The 21877-nt window shown below is 48.3% G+C and overlaps 2 long non-coding RNA genes across 5 annotated transcripts; one reads left to right on the top strand and one right to left on the bottom strand.

The window, feature by feature from the left end:
- Positions 1 to 1255: 1255 nt before the first annotated feature.
- On the top strand, positions 1256 to 6235 carry LOC132357297 (uncharacterized). The gene is made up of 2 exons (XR_009500203.1): positions 1256 to 1533; positions 5559 to 6235. It is a non-coding gene; the product is annotated as an uncharacterized LOC132357297 (long non-coding RNA).
- A 1679-nt stretch (positions 6236 to 7914) lies between these two features.
- LOC132357298 (uncharacterized) lies at positions 7915 to 19713 on the bottom strand. 4 transcript variants are annotated; one of them, XR_009500207.1, is made up of 5 exons: positions 19657 to 19713; positions 18920 to 19033; positions 17547 to 18622; positions 13378 to 13643; positions 7915 to 8656 (listed from the first exon to the last, which is right to left on the bottom strand). It is a non-coding gene; the product is annotated as an uncharacterized LOC132357298 (long non-coding RNA). The 4 variants fall into 4 exon arrangements; XR_009500204.1 differs by having other exon boundaries at positions 18920 to 19690; XR_009500205.1 differs by having other exon boundaries at positions 7916 to 8656; positions 17589 to 18622; positions 18920 to 19690.
- Positions 19714 to 21877: the final 2164 nt, after the last annotated feature.

Here is a 21877-nt window from a genome sequence, read left to right as displayed (position 1 = left end):
AGCCACTCACAAAACATTTCATTGAATGCCAACGCGTTCTAGGTAGGAGACCCAGCCCCTCTCATAGGGAGTTGTGGAAATTCTTTTCCTTAAAATATGGAAATCCTTTCTTTTTATCCATTTTCTCTGTTGCTGGTGCCCTGAGAGACTCAGGCAAGCAAAGCCACTTCACTTTTCTATTTCTGACAAAACAAACAAGCAAAACAACCCTAACCCACAGGCACACAGACACATCTAATACACCCAATAGAGGTATGTCAAATATAAGGAAATGGCTATTGGAAATACAAACGGAGACCCCCTAACTAATCATAGATCCAACTTTCTGACCACAGTAGAGGTCTACTGCCCAGGATCAGCTGTACTCCAGAAAACCAGACCACCAAAGACACCTTCCTTTTCTAATTGTTATACACTGCTGCTTGTCGATTCATGTGGTAAAAGTTTTCAAAATCATTCCACACCAACACAGGAATCAAAGAGCCTGTTAAAAGTATGTACCCATTCCTAGTCGTGTCACATCACGACCCAATTCTCTCACACACTCACGAGGAAGAATTCCTCTGGTGCGTTCAATACAGGAAACGCATTTGCCTTGAAAACACTTCAATTATTTTGTCTCATTTTGTGAGGTGGGACATGAGGTGGGGAGGGAGGTGATGCCAAGGAAACAGACAAACTATTTCTGAACCTGTTGAACACTGATTCTAGCCCAGTTATCCCGGGGGTCGACCAAGGCCCACTGGAAGTTTCAACACCGTCTCTTTCGGCTTAAAAAATGGCAATCCCCAACCAGAGAAAGAGAAATAAGCCATACACAGACTGTCCAACAGGAATTCTGATACTCAAGAGGTAGGGCATCTGCGGAAAGCAACTGTTCTCTCAGAGAGAGCACCGATCCCAACTGGCTAAAGAGAAGGATTCTGGTCCTGTGACACTAACGCACACCTGGTCGGTCCTAGGGAGACGTCTCCCTCTGTCTGCGTGTCTGTCCCTGTCTCCATCCCTCACTCTCGCACCTTCTTTCCCGGGATCAGGTTTCCGCCATCAGGACGCCAGTGCACCGCCTCCCATCCTCAGACCTGGCGGGAAGGCGGGAGTGGCGGAGGTGCGGGCCGCGCCGGGAATAGAAGGGTTAAGACCACCGAGGGGAGGAGTCCTCCGGCGTCCTATAGAGGCTACCCGCCCTCCACGGGAGGAGGAGTCTGCGGGTCTGCGTCTGAAGTCATAGGGATGCGACATTCCCCGCCCACCCCCCGCCCCTTATAGAAGTAGGGTCCCCTTAGGCCTTCCCTGGGTTTTAGTGGGCCGGGAGGGAGCCGGGAGTGGCCTGAAGGAGAGTAGGTTCCTCCCCGGGGACGGCGGCAGTAGGGCTGGGGGATTCGGAGAAGAGGAGGCAGTGCCCGCCCCTCCCGGCCGCGCACCGGAGCGCCTCTCCCAGGAGCTTGGAGAGTAGAAGGGACGATCGCTTCTGGAGTCGCAGGAAGAGTTTCCGGCCGCTGGAGATGACCTCGCAGACGACGCATGGTCGTGGTGGGCTATTGGGGTTGGAAGGGGGGTGGGGGCGGGCTGCTCCCTGACTGCCTGGTAATTTGTGTTGTTGCGTGCCTACGTGAGAAGCAGCTCCTGTTACTTGATCTTTTTCTTACCTAGTTCTTACCAGTCACACCCCGTGTGATACATCACACTGGGAAAGACAAAACACAAACTAATAAAGAGACTGACTTTATTCTACCAATTGCAATTGGGAGAGCACCCCAGATCTGAAGATCAGACTGTCAGCAGGGTGGTTTTGCACTGTACTTCATTTCATAGAGAGTAGTAGACAAGTTACAGTGGGGACGTTTGCAGGTGGGAAAACCGTTCAGGGGAAGTCTCAGTCAACTGAACAGGAAATGATTATCTTTGTGACTAGCTACTTTCAGGAGGACTGACTTTTAATCTCAGTTACTAGTCATGAGACAAAAAACAAGGAGCTGGAGGGTCTGTATCTGCCCTTTAAGGAAAAGGAGGAAGGTCTGTATTTGGCCTTGTAGCAGGTAAACCCAGGAGTCACCTGAGACTTATGAGAAGCCTTATCTTGAGTCATAAGGGGAAGGGTGGTCCTTTGCAGTAAGCCATTTCGGGAACACAAAAGTCTGCAGAGATTTCTTTACTGTGGCTTTTTTCAGGGCTCAGGTGAAGTTCAACCTTGTCAACGCGGTAAACATGAGCCAGGCATCTTTCATGCCTGTCCAAGTAGATAAGTCTATAAGCAGAGAGCTTCCCTTTTTGCCCTGGAAGTAATCGACGCTCGAACAGCACTGTATAGTTATCGAAAGGTTATATGTTTGTGATCTACATGAAGGAAGCAAAAAGGAGTTATTATCCCAGAATAGGACCATCATCCTCATCTTACAGTTGAGGAAACTGAGCCACGGAGAGGTTAAGTAACCTGCCCAAAGTCACAGAAGGAGTAAGTGGTGGGGCCTCGATTCAAATCTAGGTATCTGTGGCTTCATCACCTCCCTGCTAGGCAGCCACACACCGATGGTTTCCAGTTCCACCTATCAGGCTCAATCCTCTCTCCTAAACTACAGACTTCCCTAGTCAACTGACAGGTCCACAGGGAGACTGCACTCAACAAGTGCTAGGCAACTTCTGGGACACTGGAGATGACTTCACAGCGAAGAGAAGTGTTAGACAAACTTGGTCCCAAAGGCCCTGTGCCCACTCCCTGGAGGGAGTGAGGGGCTAGAGGAGGAAGAATTGGAGGGTCTGAAGGGGGGGCTCTTTCTCTGAGAGACAGGCTGATGGACTGCCATTCTGCATGCATGTGACAAACACTTGTTACTTTGAATGTATTTATTTTTCTTTTACAGTTGGCAATGCATGGTACATGGTGAAAATACACAAAGCAGATAGGTAAAACCAAGCAGATATATGGAGGGAAGATACCTTCCCATTGTACCTAGGGAGTACCTGACAGTAAAACAGCGTGCTGCTGTGTAAAAGGAGGACATTCTCATAGACTAAATAAATGAAACGCCAGCCCCTGTAGGCCAGCTGTTGTACCGTACTACTGTACTTTTCAAGGCACTGTGCTGTAAGATTAAAAAACGTTTTCTTTAATAAATAAATAAATGAAACAGAAATTAGTCTTTTTCTTAATTATTAGTCTCATTCCCCTATCAATCACTGTTGAGGCATCTTGGGCACAGAGTGGTTAGGTCAGCTCCCCCAAGTCATTCAGGTAATACGTGTTTGAGCCCCAAAGGCAAGGAATACTCAACAAGTCCAAACTGAACCCATCCACAACCCCTCCCCACATAGCTGCACCTCCTCTACTGTTGCCTAACTCAGGGCAAGGCAGCCTTCTCCCCAGCTGCTTAGGCCAGAGATCCTTAAAGCCATCCTTGCCTGCTGCCTCTCTCTCACCACCCTCTCAATCATCAAGCCCCACCTTTCTGCCTCCTAAGTCTTTCTAAGTAAGATCCTGACACTGCTCTCCATCGGCACAGTGAGTTCCCTCGTCCACGTCACCCTCATCTCTCTCCTTGACCACCACCAGCAATCCTGATGCTTTCCAACGCTTTGTCTATCCTACTGCCTGAGGAAGCTTTCTTAAGTCCTAACCTGGGCATGACACCCCTGCTCAAAACTCTGCAGGGGCTGCCCGCTGCTCTTAGGATAATGTCCAGCCTCCTGGACTAAGCACAGCAGGCCTTGCCTGCCCCCAAACGCCTGATCTTCACCAGACCCCCTCCTTCTGCTCCAAGCCCCACTTGATATTCCAGCGCACCAAGACCTCTTTCTGTTCATCAGATGGCCGGTGTGCTCACACTCGTCCTCCCTCGCCACCCCTGCCCGCCCCCCCACCCCCGGCCCCCACCACCCACAGATTTCACCACCTCACACGTGCAGTTCCCTCCACCTTACATGCCCTCCCTCCCTCCTCATCTATCTGATTCCTTCTTAGGTTCAGCTGTCAGGCTGGGTAGAGCAATTTCCATTTTTCCTGGGGAGTACCTGGATGAAAAGCCACAGTTACCAGATTTGATATTTTTACCGAATGGAAGGTGATGGAGATTTCATTATGAATTCCCCACATGGACACACGTTTTACTGTGGTTCACAACGAGCTGATTTGAAATGCAGTCTGATGGCTGAGTTTTTCTGGGAAAGGCTTCCTTGCTAAGAACAGGATACAGACAGAAAAGCTCTCGCCTTATGTTATACGGGCCCACTGTTGCCTTTGAATATGACCTTTGGAATTTGGCCCCAGTTTTGGAAGCATAGAGGGATCCAGGGTGACCACCTGCTTCACAGTGAGGAGGGATAAGCTGAACAATGGGGAAAAAATCTGTCACTTTATGGTATCTGTGACCCAGTAAATTGAACAGGCTTTGAACTGCCCTACGCATGGACTTAGTTTTGATGAGATTTTCACTATAGTTTATAGTCCGAGTTTCTGTTAGGACAGGAGAAAGTATATATATATATATTTATTTATTTATTTATTTATTTATGGCTGTGTTGGGTCTTCGTTTCTGTGCGAGGGCTTTCTCTAGTTGCGGCAAGCGGGGGCCACTCTTCATCGCGGTGCGCGGGCCTCTCACTCTCGCGGCCTCTCTTGTTGTGGAGCACGGGCTCCAGACGCGCAGGCTCAGTAGTTGTGGCTCACGGGCCTAGTTGCTCCGCGGCATGTGGGGTCTTCCCGGACCAGGGCTCGAACCCGTGTCCCCTGCATTAGCAGGCAGATTCTCAACCACTGCGCCACCAGGGAAGCCCCAGGAGAAAGTATATTAACGGGTCCTCCCTATGCAAGGTTTGATTTACTAGTCCCCTGTGGTCATCAGGGAGGCAAGGATCAGCTGCGCGCTCAGTATGGGGACCCTCTTAGGGAATCTGACAGCACCTTCCTGCAACTCCTTAGGTGTCCCCACTGCTGGTTCTGCCTGCTACAGACCCAACTGTGAGGACTGACTTCATTCAGTACAACTCCTCTGAGCAGAGCACACCTAAGTATGAAATGAAGTGTGTGCCTTTGATATGTAAAGACAATTAAAGAGATGGAAATGGCACCAGTTCCACCACCACTACCCCAACCCCCACCCCAGCCAGAGGGTGGAGTAGATGCCCAGAGGTCCCCGGCATGCTTACCTCCACACTGATGTGTCCCTAACACAGGGCGCAGTGTAAAATGGTTCACCCGGAGCCTAGTTACTGAGCTAATAATGGGAGCCGGGCATATGCGGTTTTATTTCCCATAGATCCAGAGAAGTATCAACCCCCGCCTTCCACAGACAAGGAAACAAGCTCAAAGAGGTTAGGTCACTGATGCAGTAAAGGCTGGATCTGGGAGTCAAGCCCTAGTTCTGCCCGACTGCAAAGCCCGTCTTCTTTGCGGTCACGACAACCCACCTGGCTTGTGATTCAGGTGCCGGGATGCAGATGTTGTTCCGTGACAGGAAAGTCATGACTGTCCCAATACCATGTCCACCTGTGAAATGCAGGCACCCAGTAGGGCAAAGCCACCCTGAAAGGTTCTAAGACCCTCTCTGTGTTTGCCTTCGCAGGAGCTGCCTTGCAGCCAAGAAACTGGAGTCCGCCGGCGCAAAAGGACTGCCTCAGAGCCAACGGCCGGGCAGGACTTCAGCCTCCCCTGTGGGGAGGCACTCTGCCATATCAGAGAGGCTTTGCAATCAACCCTCCCCCAGTTATGTCTCCACCAGTCTCACTCTATTTGTCAGATGTAAGGAACTGAGAGGCAAGCAGAGGCAGAGGAAGTGTTTTTAGTGGCTGCATGACAGCTCTGGAGCTGACCCAGCTGCCATGGTGGTCTGGAGCCAACAGACTGAGAATGGAAATCTGGCTCCACCCGTGTTCATGTCTCTGCTCTTCAGCTTGTGTCTGTCAACTGTGGGTGATCCAAGTGCCACCTGAAGAACCTCCCCACCCCGAGAAGTGTGTCCTGACCAAACACCCACACACCACACACCCCCGCACACTATGGCAGGGGTCAGAGGCTCTCTTCTGTGTTCCTAGGGTTCTGTGATTTAAATCCTGCCATGGCTTTTCTCACACAACAGGGGGCAGTCATCTGCTTGCAGGTTGCAGCCCCCATCATCCCTGCATCCCCAAACTGACCCCAGTAGCGGAGACCTAGTGTCTGGTCGGTGCTTCGAACTTGTTTCCTCAATGAATGAAGGACCTCGACTCAATGTACTTGGTCAATAAAGGGTAGCTCTTCTTGGACCAGTTATTTCTGTGTTAAAACTGACACAGGAGAATGGAGTAAACAGGGCATATCTCGAGTCAGATTCTCTTCCCTTTGGTGGGGGGAGGAGCATTGCATCTTTCATACGATCCCTAATTCCGGAAACTCCTAATCAAAGAGGCTGCAACGTTCATTACACACGTGTGGGTCACTCTGTTGCCCCATCAGCCACAGTTCTGGCCTCACAGCGGAACCTGGGTCAAGATCCTTAGAGCACCGAATGTTCACTGAATGTCTCCCAAGTACCAAGTGGCTGGTGCCCAGTGTAGGCCCCGCAACTACGCGTCCAATCGATGGACTGTTGAATGAACGCAGGCTGCTAGTGGAGTCTGTGACGCTGTGCCCAGAGCACAGGTGTCCATGGAGTCAGGGACATGAGCACAGTTAGGAAGGGCATGTCCAGTCCAGGTGAGGCCATCAGCCTCACTCGGAGCTGCCCCTCACGCGGTCCTCCTAGTTCCTTGCTTGCTCCACCTCGACTCTCTCTGCTCTTCCCCCACGTCCTGCCTCTCACTCCTTCTAAGGCCTGGCACAGGCTTGTCATTCAGTATCTGTGATCCCTCCTTGTCCTTGTCAGTCAGCTGACTGAGCAGATACCCAGCTGACCAATTTATGTATCCCCAGCCATCCAGCACAGTGCCTTGACCACAGTTGGAGCTTGGTGAACGATTCAATGAAAAGTCACTGTCACACACACATACCACACACACACACACACACCACACACACACACCACACACACACACGCACACACACAGTTACCATCAGACTTATCCAGGTCAGTGCACAGTGCCTGGGCAGCCACCCTGACCTGGATTAGGACATAAGGAGCACTGGTAGTTTTGCTAGAGGGCAACTTTGAGCTTCCCTCAGGTGCCACAGCACCACTCTCAGCAGGGCTAAGAAGCTGTCTGTGTCTGTTAGGGGTAAAGACTGAGACTTCCTGCCTTCAGACACTCAGCGCCCCCTGGTTAGGGTTGATGGCGGTTCCTCAGGACGCTCATCACTAAAGTGCCGTGACGCCCTCCCAGAGCTCAGACCAGGAAGCCTTCTCCCAACAATAATGGAGTACCCTACCCTGTTACAGAAATGGGAATTATAGCTGTTTACCCCTCTTAATGTGGTTTCTCCCCTTTGCATTCACGTCCACATTTCTTCCCTGAGTCACCCAATCCAACTCTGCTAATTCCCAACGGGTTACTGCACCAAGCTGCACCTGCATCTCACTTGCTGTGCACAGCTCTATCTGGGAGGGTCGGATCTACCTACCGAGCTATGTATTTTCTGTCTCCCTTCCCTTCTGAATCTGGAGGCTCCCAGGCATCAAGAAAAGTGCTCCAGTTGGCCCACAAAAGGGGCGGTGCTGCAGGGGAGGCTGCGACTCTCATCCACAGCCTGGGTCAAAGCAGGACTGCGTTATAAGCGCCACACGCTGCCCCACTGCGCCACGGAAGCCAAAAGAGCAAAGGTCTAAGAAGTCCTAGTACAGACACTTATGTGGATAGAACACCAGCCTCTTCCTAGGGACCTGTGAGCTGTTGTTTGGTTTGGGCTTATATCGTCCATGGCCTTTTTCACAACGCTTGCAGACTTAGCTAACCTTCCATCAGGACCTCTCTGCTCCCCCCACCCCCCACCCCCACCCCCACCACTGTACCAAAGATCATACTGCTCACTTAAGTGTGCTGACTGGGTTTTCACTTTGCAAGGATACCAAAACAATTTTTTTTAATCCTGAAACGTCAAGATACCTAAGAGAACAGGTCTTCAGAAAAACTATTTTAAAATTATAATAGAAAAACTGGCTATGTAACAATGAAGATACAGCACATTAAAAGGTTATTTGGGCATTATCTAGAATTTCACACTCAAGAGAAAAACACTTAATACGTGGTCTACCGCCTTCCAGTTCTTTTTCTCTGCAGTTTTAAAAATTAGGACATGGGGGGAGGTAATGTCTTCATACTTTTCTATCTGTTGTTCTGTTTATCGTTATAGTATGGTTATGCTACTTCCCGTAATGATGAGGATGAGGATGCTGATACTGACGTCGGTAGGAGCAAACACATGTATAGAGCTTGATATGGACCAGGAACTGTTCTCTGTGACGTGTGCATATTGACACGACACCCCGTGGTCTTTCATGCACTTTGGAGACATCATGTTCAATCCATACACAGATCCCTGGTAATCTGATTCATGCCGATGGACATGCTCACTTGCCTTTTGATCCAGAGGACGCTGGGCACTGCAGTGTATTCCAGATTCGGGGGTCAGATACCACACCTCTCTGTTTCTTTCAGGCCTGGGTAGCAATCTGACTCAGCTCTTGCCGGCCAGGTGACTTTGGGCAAGGTCCTTCACCCGTTAACCTCTACGTGTCTCAAGCTTCCTCATCTGCAAAAAGGGACGATAACGTTAAAAATGCTTACCTCATAATGTTGCTGTGAGTACTCAGAGACCTTATTATACTTATACACATAGAGAGCTAAACACGGTCCAGAAGGGTGAGCTTTTCTTCTTGTGTCTCTTCACTTCGGTTTCTGCTTGTAGCCATATCCCTCTCTCCCTGCCCCCATGCTTTCTCCTCCCCCACTGCCGCTGCACTCTCTCTCCCCTTTGCCCCCTCCCTCAGACTCTCTATCCAAAAACACTGTTCACCATCTCCTCAGGATGTAACTCAGAAAATATTCATACCATCACCCTTTGGTTAAAAAAACGTGAATATTAGTGGAAGAAATAAGAAACACCATAAAACCGGCAATGTGAAAACTTCACAAGAAATAAAGTCCTACTGATGAAAGTTTGAGTATTAATACTTTTGTATCCTCATCAGATTCAGATATTCAGAATTTGATACAGGAGAATTAGACTTGATAAAAATAATGGCCCCCCAGAAGGGCTATATGATGAGGTTCTTGGGCCTTTAAATTTCCCTCTGGAATGCTTTTGAAAATGTATATACTCATGTTCTACAATCGTCCAGCGATCACTTACTTTCCCTTCATTATACAAATCATACGAAGAGGTCATTAGACTTCTAATTTCCTAGAGAATAGGCACTAAACTTTTCCATACGAGCGCCTGATGAAACCCCAGCATTGCATTTAGGCTTCACAATATCCCCATAAGGAGAGTTAAATACTCATTATGCTAAAAAATATATATATACCCACACCCATGCCCCATACATTCAGTTCTTGAGTCCCTGAGGGGCTGAAGTGATAGTGCAAAGCCCATGTGGTGAGTCAAAGGTGGTCTTGACATTGTCTCTCTGGAACACTCTCCAGGGAAATGTGGGAACGGTAACAATATTAACAACAGTAATGGCAACAGCTAGAATTCACCAGGAACTTGTCACATGCCGAGCACTGTCCTGACAACTTCCCATGTCTTAACACGGTCAGTGCTCTAAACTGCCCCAAGAAGGAGTTACATTTACTCCTAACTAGTGTTTCCACGTTACTAACGGAAGAATTGAGGCACAGAGACGCTAAGTAGCCTGCTCAGGGTCACCCAGCATAAGGGCTGGAGCCACAGGTCTGTGGAGGCATTGTGGAAAACTCAGCGTGTTCTGTATTTACTCAGTCAAGGGCAAGATCCAATATGGCTACTGCAAAATATGTAGAAAAGCAGCTAACACATAACACAAATTGACCTTACAGCATGGAGCTGCACACTAAATAGAAATCTGGTTTCTTCAGAAATCTTTTAGATGGAGGCTTGACAGGATTGGAATCAGGATGTTTTGTGGAAACAATGATCTGAGGGCCTCCTTAGAACAGCAGACAGCATGTCAGCCTCCTAGCCTGAAGGTCTTGGGTTTGTGCATCAGAGAAGGCAGCAAACCTCTGTCACCTCCACACGCTCCCGATGGAGAGAGAAACCTGGCAGTAGGGAAAATAAGACCGTTCCTCTGCTCTGGTAGTGCCCAGACAAGTTGTCCATGTCAATCAGAGCTGAGGAATTATGAAAAAACAAACAAACAAAAAGTGCAGATTCCATGATCCGCACTCAGTGAATCTCATTTAGTGTGGCTACAACGGTGCCCTAGAATCTTTGATTTTTCACTCTGCCTGGGAAACTCTCAGGAACTTTATTAAACTCCTTTGGTAGCAAGACTGTCTCCAATGTACTGACTCTTCCCAGGACAAACACACAGTTGGGAAGACCAACCCGAGAGCACAGGAGACAGAAGGCAAAGGACACAGCGTGAGAGTCAAACCAAGGGCAGGGCAGTGGATCTTCTGAGAAGACATCACCACCCCACTGGCCTGTCTCTCTGAGGCTTCAGTTTATCTCAGATCCATTCTCTTCATGGCCAGTGGGTGGAGGTGGTGAGAGGAGATGACCTTTGAGATCCCACATGGCCTGGGCTTTTCTCGGGGGCCATGGGACACAGACAATATGAGGTTATATGACCTATTCTCCCCACCTCCAGTCAGCCTCTGCTTCTCTCTTGCACCCTCACCCCCTCCATGCCACACAAGCCCAGAGCAACCAGAATTTAGGAAAAATGTCTTCCCTTCACCCATCAGACACCTGCCCCTGACCTGAGGAGATCTTCTCCCCTCTTCTCCTCTCAGCTCTCCTCCTCTGACCTCATCTGCCGTGCCAAAGCAGACAGCCTTCCCTAGTAGCTTAAAGTCCTCGCCTGGCCCGTGACTCTGGTGACCTAGCCTGGAGAGGGCTCGTCCTCTCTGAGAAGGACCCCAGACCCGGGAGCCAAGAGCCATGACGACCACAGAACCATCCCAAACGTTGATGCCTACGGCAGTGATTGACCTTGGAAACGAAGCCTTACCTCACATCCCATCTGTCCCTGAACCGTTATCTTGTCACAGAAAGCAAGACAGACGAGGAAGGTGCCTGGAATCCTTCCTGGGGAGTCCTGTGTCCTACTCCATGCTGCCATGCTATTTCCCCAGACCAGACCCTGACATGGACCATAACATTCCTATCCTTTGGATGTGAATAAGAGGTCTGGGGATACCTTCATAAAATCCTATTCTTGTGGTTGATAACCAGTATGTTATGTGGTTTACTACCACAGTGATGCATCTGGTAAGTAAGTGGAAGCTGACACGAAGTTTCAGAGGGTAGGTTTGGGTGTTGAAATGATTGGGAGGAGCTACCGGCATCTGTGGGCTGAGGGTTACAGGGAGGCAAACACTTTCTAGCAGAGAGTTAAATAAAGTGGATTTTCCATAATTGTAATTTCCCTGTGAATTAAGGGAAGCTTGAATGTTGCTTTCTCTGGAAACTTACAAAGAATCCTTGAGTGTTTTAGAGAACACATACTGAAGGCCATTCTGTTACTGGCTTTGAGCTTGACGCAACACACCAGTATCGCTTGATAGCTGAGGTTGCCCACGCCTAGAGGAATGAGGGGAATCCAACTGTGCTGACTAGACGGATCTTCAGGATATGCTGTCAATGGACGGGAAAAGTTACGTGGGAAATGTTCATAGTGTGATCTGCCATGAGTTGCTGAACAAAGCCAGATAAGCCCATTGTCTTTGAGGCACTGAGGTTTTGTTTCCATGTCTGTCTCCCTCACCAGACTTTTAACTCCTTCTCAGAAGGCTGGAAACACACCCCGTTCATCCTGGTGTCCTCGGGGCAGAGGACCTGACACACGGTAGAAAGTCAGTCCACACCTGTGGAGCTGACGTAACGGGTGAAGGACTGGACCCAGTGTCTTAATGACGAGCGAGAAGGATGTCAGTCTGCAGAGGGAGGGAGGGGAATGCCACAGGTCTTAGGACCCAGGCAGCACAGTGACACCAGCCTACACTGCAGTACTGACGTCAGTTACATCCCTTAGGGTTCCAGGACTCAGCCATTTAAATACAGATGTCATTAACCATGAAGGTCTAACTTAGAAAGCCAGGAACCTTACGGCTTAGTTTTTTGTATGAACCTTTTGTAGCTGAGGCACCTGAGGCACCAATTCAGGCACAGCATACTCTGGTCACTACTCGTCCAGGCTGAGGCCGTGTAGGGATATTCAGGGCTCACACACAAGGAGGGTAATTCCGAGGCATACATGTATCCCTAGAAACAAAGGGTTCACGACTGCTAGGTTGCCCCGAGCAGGACATACATCAGGCAGGCAGGACAGCTCCCTGGGGCCCCAGTGTGGCCTCCCACCCAGGAACCTGCCCCCCTAGGACTCCCTGTCCAGTTTGAATAATCCATCGGAGGGAGGTCTTAGTTTCAGAGGCACTGCCTGGAGGCAGCCCGTTCCAAACAGTTCTGTCTGTCCAGGACCCCAGCGCATCCTCTTTCCAAGGGTGAGTGACACCTGGAGGTGCTCTGCATGCAACGTCCAGGGGCTGGGGCCACTCCCGCGGTCCCACAGTCAGAGCTCCCTCAGGTGTGACTGGAGCCTCAGCAGACAGTTTGCATTCAAAGTGCTCACTGGATTGGGATTGACATATATACACTAATATGTATAAAATAGATAACTAATAAGAACCTGCTGTATAAAAAAATAAATAAAATAAAATTCAAAAAAAAAAAAAAAGTGCTCACAGCAGCTCTGAAGGCTGCACGGGGAGTATTCCTTTAGGAAACATAGAAAATTCCCAGGAACAGTTTGGACAGACAAGATCATTAATGCCCTCGCTCCCTCGCTACGCTTCCCCGCCAGGTGCCAGGGGTGGTGTGTTCTCCATTGTTATACAATCACTGTGTACAATCCTGAAATCAAAACTTTACATTTCTTTAATTATCTCCTAATGTCCCCCAAGCCTTTTGTATGGAAGGGCTGTAGGCAAGAAAGGCAAAAGTACTTTCATGGCAAAACATGTTTTATAATCTAACTGTAAAGACATTATGTTTCGCAACTGGCCAGGACAAAATCCTGAATGTTAAAAAATTTTCAAAATGGGTTGACACAACCTCCTGTCCTTTTGTCTCTCTCACTGATCCCGTGAGGAGGCTGGAAAAGCTCATGCTCTTGCACTGAAGAGTCATATGCCTAACGTCTCGTCTCAGTTGTCTCAAACATCCGGATGCAACAGCCACAACGTACAAAGCCATTTTTAAAATTCCCCCTTTTCCCTCTCTCAGGGACGCTTTACTCAAACCCCTAGCAGTAAACTGACACTCACCAGGGTACCGCACAGCGGCCGGGGAGCTCGGGCGCGAGTGCCGGAAGGGGCTGGGGCTGCAGCAGCAGCAGCAGCCGCCAAGTTGAAGAAAAGCCTGCAGAGCTTTTTCCCCTTCTTGCCTCTAGTTTATCTGAAGCTTTCTCCAGCCCAGAACCTGATTTTATTTGCTTTCTTCCGCTTGTAGGAGAGAGCAAGTCAAACTTTCAACATTTTTTGGCCGACCCAGAGTCCACCTTTTGTAAGGTTCGCATCCTTTTGCCCCAGGCCTGGAGGAAATAACAAACACCAAAGTCAGGAGCTGCCTGCACTCTCCCCGCCCCACCCCACCCCCAACATCGGGCAGCACAGCAGAAGCAGCCGAGGATGCAGTGCGCTAACTCTCCTGGATCTGGATCTTTTGTTTTCAAATTCTGTAAGTAACACCTATCCCAACAGTCAGTGGCTCAGCTGCTGTTTCATAGCACGGGTACATCCACAGTCACCAAGCACAAAAGGATCGTCATCCCTACTGCTTCATCCTCCCTTTACTCAAACAAGGCTTTCACCGTATTTCAGCGAGTCACAGTCTCGCTAGTGAATCCACAGCTGCCACCACTGTTTCAGATGCCCCAAGACCACCCTTGCTTTTGATGAGTTCCTAGGAGGACTCCAAGGACCTAGCACATAGTCATCCTCATGGCTAAGATTTACTGCAGCAAAAGGATACAAAGCCAAATCATCCAGGGGGAGAGGTGCACTGGGCAACATCCGGAGGAAACCAGCGCAAGCTTCCAAGAGTCCTTTCCTAGTAGAATCACGCAATTTGTCCCTCCGGCAACGGATCATGACAACGCGTGTGAAATGCTGTCCACCAGGGAAGCTCCTGAGAAACCCGGGGCCTAGCACATATCAAGATTTCAGGTTCCCAGGAGGAAAGCAGGTGTTTAGCATAAAACATACTGTTTGGACAGATGGAGGAGTAACCTACACTTCTGAAGGAGGCAACGGTGGGAAACCTCTTGAAATCCAAGTTCTCAGATGCGACGTGAGGGCCCACAAGCCCGCCCTTCTAAGGATTATAGTCCCAGGCCTGCTATGTTAACTCTATTCTTCACAGTACTCAACAGCAAAGCTTCAAAATACATGACCAAGTCAGAACTGCAAGAACTGAAACAAACAAATCTACAAGAACAGCTGGAGACTTCAACAATCTCAGTAATACACAGAACGGAGAGAAAGCAAATTAGAATGCATGGGTGAACCGAATGTTCTCACAAGTATAGAACCCTCCACATAACAACAGCCGAATATACCACATTCTTTTCAAGTGCATATGGAAGTTTCACCAAGGTAGACTATATCCTGGGTCATAAAACAAATATGACCAATTGCAAGATAATTGCAATCATACAAAGAATGTTATCTGACCAAAAGAGAGAAACCCCCAATAAGTAAGCCAAAGTTAGGAGGAAAATCTCCAAACACAAGGAAATTAAATCACATACTTCTAAGTAATCCATGGGCCAAAGAGCAAGGATCAAGGAAGGTTACAAATTAATTTAAACAAAATGAAAATGAAAAAACAACCTACCAAAATCTGCAGGATGCAGGTACAGCAGTGCTTAGCCATAAATGTACAGCATCAAATGCTTGTATTAGAAAGAAAAAAGAACCCAAATCAATAATGAAAGCTTCCACCTTAAGAAACTAGAAAAAGAAAATCCAAATAAATTCAAAGCAAGCAAATAAGGGAAATAGAGATTGGAACAGTTACCAGAAAAAGAATAGAGTTAATCAACGAAACCCAAAGCTGGTTCTTTCAAAAGGTCAATACAAATGAATAAACTTCCACCCAGACAGACAAAAAAAAAAAAAAAAAAAAAAAAAAAAAGCAAGATAACTGAAGACACAACTTACCAACATCAGGAATGAAATAGGTTACAGATCCCACAGAAATTAAAAGGAGTCTATGAATAATTCTACATAACTACTTTTGGCAATTTAGGCGAAATGGAACACACTATCAAAGCTCAGCCAAAAAGAAACAGATCACCTATTTTTAAAATCGAGTCTGTAGTTGAAAAACTTACAGAAAAGGCATCTCCAGGGCCAGATGGTATCCCTGGAAAATCCTACCAAACATTTAAGAAGCAATAACAGCAATTCTACGCAATCTCTTCAAGGAAACAGAAGAGAGGGAACACTTGTTGAATTATTTTTTCAGATTAGCATTACCCTGATACCAAAGTCAAACAAAGACAGTAGTAGCAAATCAAATTCAATATATAAAAAGAATAATACACCATGACCAAGTGACGTTTATCCCCGAACTGCAAAGCTGGTGCAGCATTAAAAAAATCAATCAATCAAGCCACCATAGTAGCATACCAAAGATAAAGAACCACATGATCGTTACCTGTTGACGCAGAAAAAGTATCTGACAAAATTCAACAGTCGTTCATGATGAAAAACATTCAGCTAACCAGGAGGAGAAGGGAGCTTTCTTAACCTGATACGGAGCATCTACAAAAATACCTGCCCCTCCATCCTACTTGATGGAGAAAGACTAAACGCTTTCTCCCTAAGATCAGGAACCAGGCCAGGAGGATAGCCAGTCTTACTCCTGCTATAAGTCAACATTGTACTGGAAGTCCTAGCCACTCCAGTAAGAAAAGAAAAAGGAATAAATGGTTTAGAGATTGGGAAGGAGGAACTCAAACTGCTCCCATCCACCGATGACATGATTATCTACCTAGAAAATCCCATGAAATCTATTAACAAAAACTCCTATAACTAAGAAGGGAGTTTAACAATGTCGCAGGATACAAGCTCAACACAAAAAAAGTCAGGCATATTTGCCTGTACTAGCAATGAACAATTAGGAAATTAAAAAAAAAAAAAGACTTGTGCATACCATTTATAATAGCTTCCCCCAAAACCTAGCGAAACATAAGCAGGATCTGTATGCTCAAAACTACAAAATGCTGAGGAAAGAAATATAAGAAGACCTAACAAAATGGAGACACATACTGCGTTCATGTGTTGAGAAATTCAATACAATTAGGATGTCAATAGTCCCCAAATAGATCCATCAATTTCATACAATTCCAATCACAAATCCAGGCAAGGATTTTTTTGTACATATAGACTAACTGATGGTAAAATTTCTGGGGTAAGGCAAAGGAACTAGAATAGCCAAATAATTTTGAAAAACAAAGTTGGAGGACTAACACCAACGTTACAATTTACAATGCAGCTTCAACCAAGATATGTAAGCAACTAAGTGGCCATGGAGGGGATGAATGGACATAGAAAATGTGGTGACATATACAACGGAATATTATTCAGCCACAAAAACGAAGAAAATCCTGCCTTTCGCAACAACATGAATGGACCTGGAAGGCTTTATGCTAAGTGAAGTAAGTGAAAGAGAGAAAGACATATTGTATGTTCTACTTATATGTAGAATCTAAAAAAGTCAAACTCACAGAAATAGAGTTTAGAATGGTGGTTGCCAGGGCCTGGGGGAAACGTTGGTCAAACGGTACAAACTTCCAGCTATAAGATGAATAAGTTATGGGGATCTAATGTACAGCATGCTGAGTATAATGAACAAAACTGTATCATATATTGAAAGCTGAGAGGGTAGATCTGAAATGTTATCACCACAATTTTTAAAAAGGTAATTCTGTGAGGGGATAGAGTGCTAACTAACCTTATTGTGGTAATCGTTTTGCCCTATCTACGTGTATCAAATCATCACACTGTGCACCTTACACTTACATGCTATATGTCAATAATACCTCAAAGAAGCTGGAAAAGATAAAAGAGTCCCCAGTTTTTCCAGTGGGAGAGCCCTCCAGCTATATTCTGTGTCCCCCTGACATCTCCCCACCATTCTTTAACTTTCCCTTATTACTGACATGACAAGTTGAGCCTGGCTCATTAATCCTATCTCTCCTCAGCCTGGGAACCCATCATTTAGTGGAGAATGGTATTCAGAAGCTAGGATCTAGCGGTAGGTGTACTTATTGTCATTGGGATGTTGCTGTTTTCAGGAAATTTGGAATATATGTGTGAACACAATCACACACACACACACACACACACACACATATTTCCATATTTCTATATCAGTCTATCCACATATGCACACATATCTATTGAAAACCAGGAGTTCTCACGGAGACCTTTAGTTCCAGTAGAACCCTTCAGAAGTTGTTCCAGTTTACCTCCTTTCCATATTGGAAATTCCCTCTTCCAAAAGTGACAGACGTGGCTCCCACCATCCTTATATATTCACTGAGTTGACAAATCCCAATGCATATAAGCCATCCCTCCTCCACAAAGAGGTCCTCCCCACGTGCTATGCTGAACCATCCCCTGCCCTTGACTTCCACACCTCACTCAAGCCTGAATCCCTGAGCCAGTTAGCCTCCTCCCCACAGAACCCCCAGGGACATCCTCCTTACCGCCTTGGGCTCTGACCTCCCAAATTGGGATGCCCCTACGCGCATATACTTGCCTTGCCCAGCAACACCTAATGGCTTTAGGACTGAACTGCTCAGGCACAAAAGAGAAGAGCAGGGAAGGGAAAGAAAGGGTAGGGACAGGGGAAAAGTGAATATATCTTAGTACAATCAGTTAATCAAGGTGAACTGGGCCAAATCCAAGCAATATGATGAAGCCAGTGGGTTTTTTTCTCACTGTCCTCCAGCTTCCCCTTCCTGTCTCTCTCCTTTGCCCCAGTTCCTTTCTCATTCTTAAGTCCTGCCCTCCATCAAGAGTAGCAATGTTATGAGGGGCATGATTCCCATATTATAACTGATCTCCGCTGGTTGGCTGACATTCAGTGTGGATGGTGTCCTCCCCGCAGCTCTTACACTCAAGCCCTCTGTCTCTCATGATGGACTAGAAGGTTTCACCCCTCTTCAGTAATTTCAGGTGTAAGCAGGAGAGAAGGTGCAGGGCACATCTTGGAGCCTCGGGTCCTTCATCTGTGAAATGGGGATGACCACAGATTGTGGGACAAACACAGAGAGCAGCACCGGACACCTTTCAATGAGTGCGGCGTGCCAAACCCAGTGCATCACAGGACTCCTTGATATCCAGGAGCACGCCAAGTAGACTGCCCCGCCAGGACCGTGGCACCTGCTGTTCCTTCTGCCTGGAATGCTCTTCCTTCAGGTAATCCCATGGCGTGCTCCCTCACTTCCTCCAGGTCTCTGCTCATTCGTCATCCTTCAGGGAGACTTTCCCTGATTACCTTGAATAAAATAATAACATCATCTCCACATACCCTTTCCCCTGATCCAGCCCTATCTTTCTTCATACATAGCACCTGCCACCCTTGATTTATTTATTGACCAACGCCATGAAATGAGAGACTTTGTCAGTTTTGTCCTGTCACAAACTCCTCGAATAGTACTCAGGTACATGGCAGGTGCTCAGAAAACATTTTCTGAACCATAGCTGGGAGCCAGGCCCTTTACACACACTGCTAACATGCACAGGTACCCTCCAAGGTGGGCACTGGCCCCATTTTATTAATTATGATACGTACTGAGACTCCAGGAGACAAGTGACACCCTCAGCAACGCACCATCAGCACGTCGGGTTCCAGGCTTCGGAATCATATCTGCCGGGTTTGCAACTCCCTCAGTTCCTGGACAGAGACCTCACAGCCAAAATGGTAAGAGATTTTACTACTGACACACAGACCCCAAACGGCTCAGATACTTTACACCTTTAGACAAACCCCTTCCTAAAGCAGCTCAGAGACATCACACCTTGGGACCCAGAATCACAACAGTTCAGAGGCCTCACACTCTGGGGTTCAGACTTCTACATTAGGGTCTAACACCCAGTGACTCTAATGCCCAAAAGCTCAGAAAATGCACATCCAGGTCTACAAGGACACAAAGCCCTACAGACTTTGTACCATGGCTCACAAAATCCACTCAGATAAAATAGCCCATTCACCAAAATCTCCCCAAAATGCTCAGAGACGTCAAATGTACTCAAACAGCACCTGGCATGTCAGACGTAGCGGTACACATCTCCAAACTGCACGACACATGTTACTTCCCAGGGAGAGACACCAAAAAAGTTTAGTGACCTCTCCTTGGGCTTAATTATATGAATCTGCGCGACTGACCCTGCGGTACCACACGCCCCAGACTGAGTGAAGGCTAAACAAGACTGTAAGAGCTCGCGGAAAGACACCACCATCGTCACCCTGCACAGCCAGCGACTGCGCCGAACCTCGCCACCGACCCGGGCAGCTAATCAGCCCCTTACGGATAGCCAGTCTTGGAGTAGTCAAACTCGGAGGAAAATGTAGACTCTGAAAATGCCCGCGCGCACACACGCACACGCACACGCACACGCACACCTTTCACCCTGAGCGCCAACTCGGCGACCACTGTGCCTGTCCCAGACAGACAGCCAATGGGAACTGGGCAGGTGAGGAGGGCGGGGCAGGAATAGCGGGATTTCCGGCGCCGCTTGACGCCCCGGAAGAGTTTATTCCGGCAATCTCGCGGCGACCAATCACCGCCCAGAACGCTTTCCCGATTTCGACCCCGCCCCCCACACGCATCCCGGAGCCAATCTCTGGCTCCGTTGCTGTCCCCACCTGGATGTGACCATGCAGAAACGAAGGGGTGAACCTGGAGTAGATAGAAAAGAAGGCTGCAGGCTGAGACCCGGTGTCCAATCGGTCTCGAATGTGCCGGGAAGATGGAGCGGTTACAATGGGGATGGACCCAGCGGCGCCCTGAGTGCCTCCGCTGGGACCCGTGGTTGATGCCCGACGCGGTGTAAGGGGACCCTCAGTGTTGTCACAGCGCTCAGTGGATTATTCCAGAACGGACGCCCCCTCCCGAATGGTTTCTTCCCGACTCGAAGGTCTTCCCTCTGCCCCTCAGTGGTACGTTCCACGACAGAACCGTTTCATCTCGCGCGCCCCTTGGTGGTGGGATCGGGGAACAGCGGATGTAGATGCCCGCGGGCCATTGCTGGCCGGTTCCCAAAGGGAGGGAGGGCACAGTTAGGATGAAACCCTCGCAATTCTCTGGAGTCTTGGATCTGGGAAAAAGTCTTCCTACGTGGAAAGTTACCTCCCTGCAGTGACACCACTATAACAGGGAGCATTACAAGAAGTTTTCTCTGTGCTGGGCCTTGTGATTGCTTGTGCCTCCCTGGGTAATACAGAATAGGCCTAGTGGGGCAAGCCAGCCACAGCCCCCCAACGGGCAGGAGGGATAAAGCTCCAGACTGGGATCAGAAGGCCTGGTGAGGGGCAGGCCTCTGTCCTTGACTGTAATCGGTGGAAAGGACAACCGTGCCGTCGGTTCCGTTAGGAAAGGGGACATCTCCCAGGGGTCCCAAAGACACTGACTACATGAGATAAAGACCATGGGCTCTGTCACCGTTCTGTTACCCCGTACATGTACCCTAGCGGAATCCTCGCCCTTTCTAGCTATGCCTGTCGGGACAGCCAGTTCTGGAGTAGTCCAACTCAGAAAAATGTACATTCTGAAAATGCCCACGCGCACACGAACACGCTCTCGCCCTGAACACCAACTCGGCTACAGCCTTGCGGGGGGAGGGGGAGGGAATAGCGGGATTTCCGGCTCCGCTTTGCGTACCGGAAGAGCTTATTCCGGCAATTTCGTGGCCACCAATCACCGCTCAGAACGTTTTCCGGCCCTGCAATCCCGGAGCCAATCTCTCGCCCCGTTGCCATCCACACCTGAATGTGACCAGGTAGAAACGAAGGGGTGAACCGGACACCACCAGGAGGTGATACGGAGGGCGGTGGGGGGGGGGGGATGCTGTTTCTCACTTCAGTCCTATCCTCCCACTTTATTCTGTGGGTCTAATGTGAATGTGAAACTTTAGCATGCATCGCAGTCACCTGGAGGGCTTGTTAAAACACTGATTGCTGCCCCCCATTCCCGAGTTTCTGATTCAGTGGGTCCTTGGCGGGGCCCGAGAATTTGCATTTCTAACCAGGCTCAGCGTCCCTCCTACACAACTAAGTGGTGGACTCTAGTATTCCTACTTCCCTCCACCGCGTTATTTGTGAACTGTTCCTTCCCTTCTCTCCCCACCTCCTTACCCCCCAACACATCCAAACGTACAGTCTCATCGCCAGACCCTGAAGATCTTGAAGGGAGCAAAGGTCTAAGCATCCTGTTCACTGCAGCAGAGCGTCTGCCCCAAGAATGATGTGAGGAGCCCATAAACAAGCTTTACTTCTCCTGCACCACCGACGGACAGCATCGTGGCAGCATGTATCAAAGTGAAAAATCCTTACAATGCTAGGTCGGTGAGGGTAGAGACTTTTTTTCTGTCTAGTACGGCCAGTCTCCCCAGTGCCCAGCACATAGTAGGCGCTCAGTGGATGATTGGTGAATGACTGAGTTTTGACCCAGCAGCTCCACTTTAAAACTGTATAATCAACATACACATTCACAGAGTTGTGTGTAGAAGGAAGGTAGTAGCAAACAATTGT

Source organism: Balaenoptera ricei, chromosome X (assembly GCF_028023285.1).
Source record: "Balaenoptera ricei isolate mBalRic1 chromosome X, mBalRic1.hap2, whole genome shotgun sequence".
NCBI lineage: Eukaryota > Metazoa > Chordata > Mammalia > Artiodactyla > Balaenopteridae > Balaenoptera > Balaenoptera ricei.
Note: the sequence above shows the minus strand (reverse complement) of the source record. Positions and strands in the feature narration are given on the sequence as shown.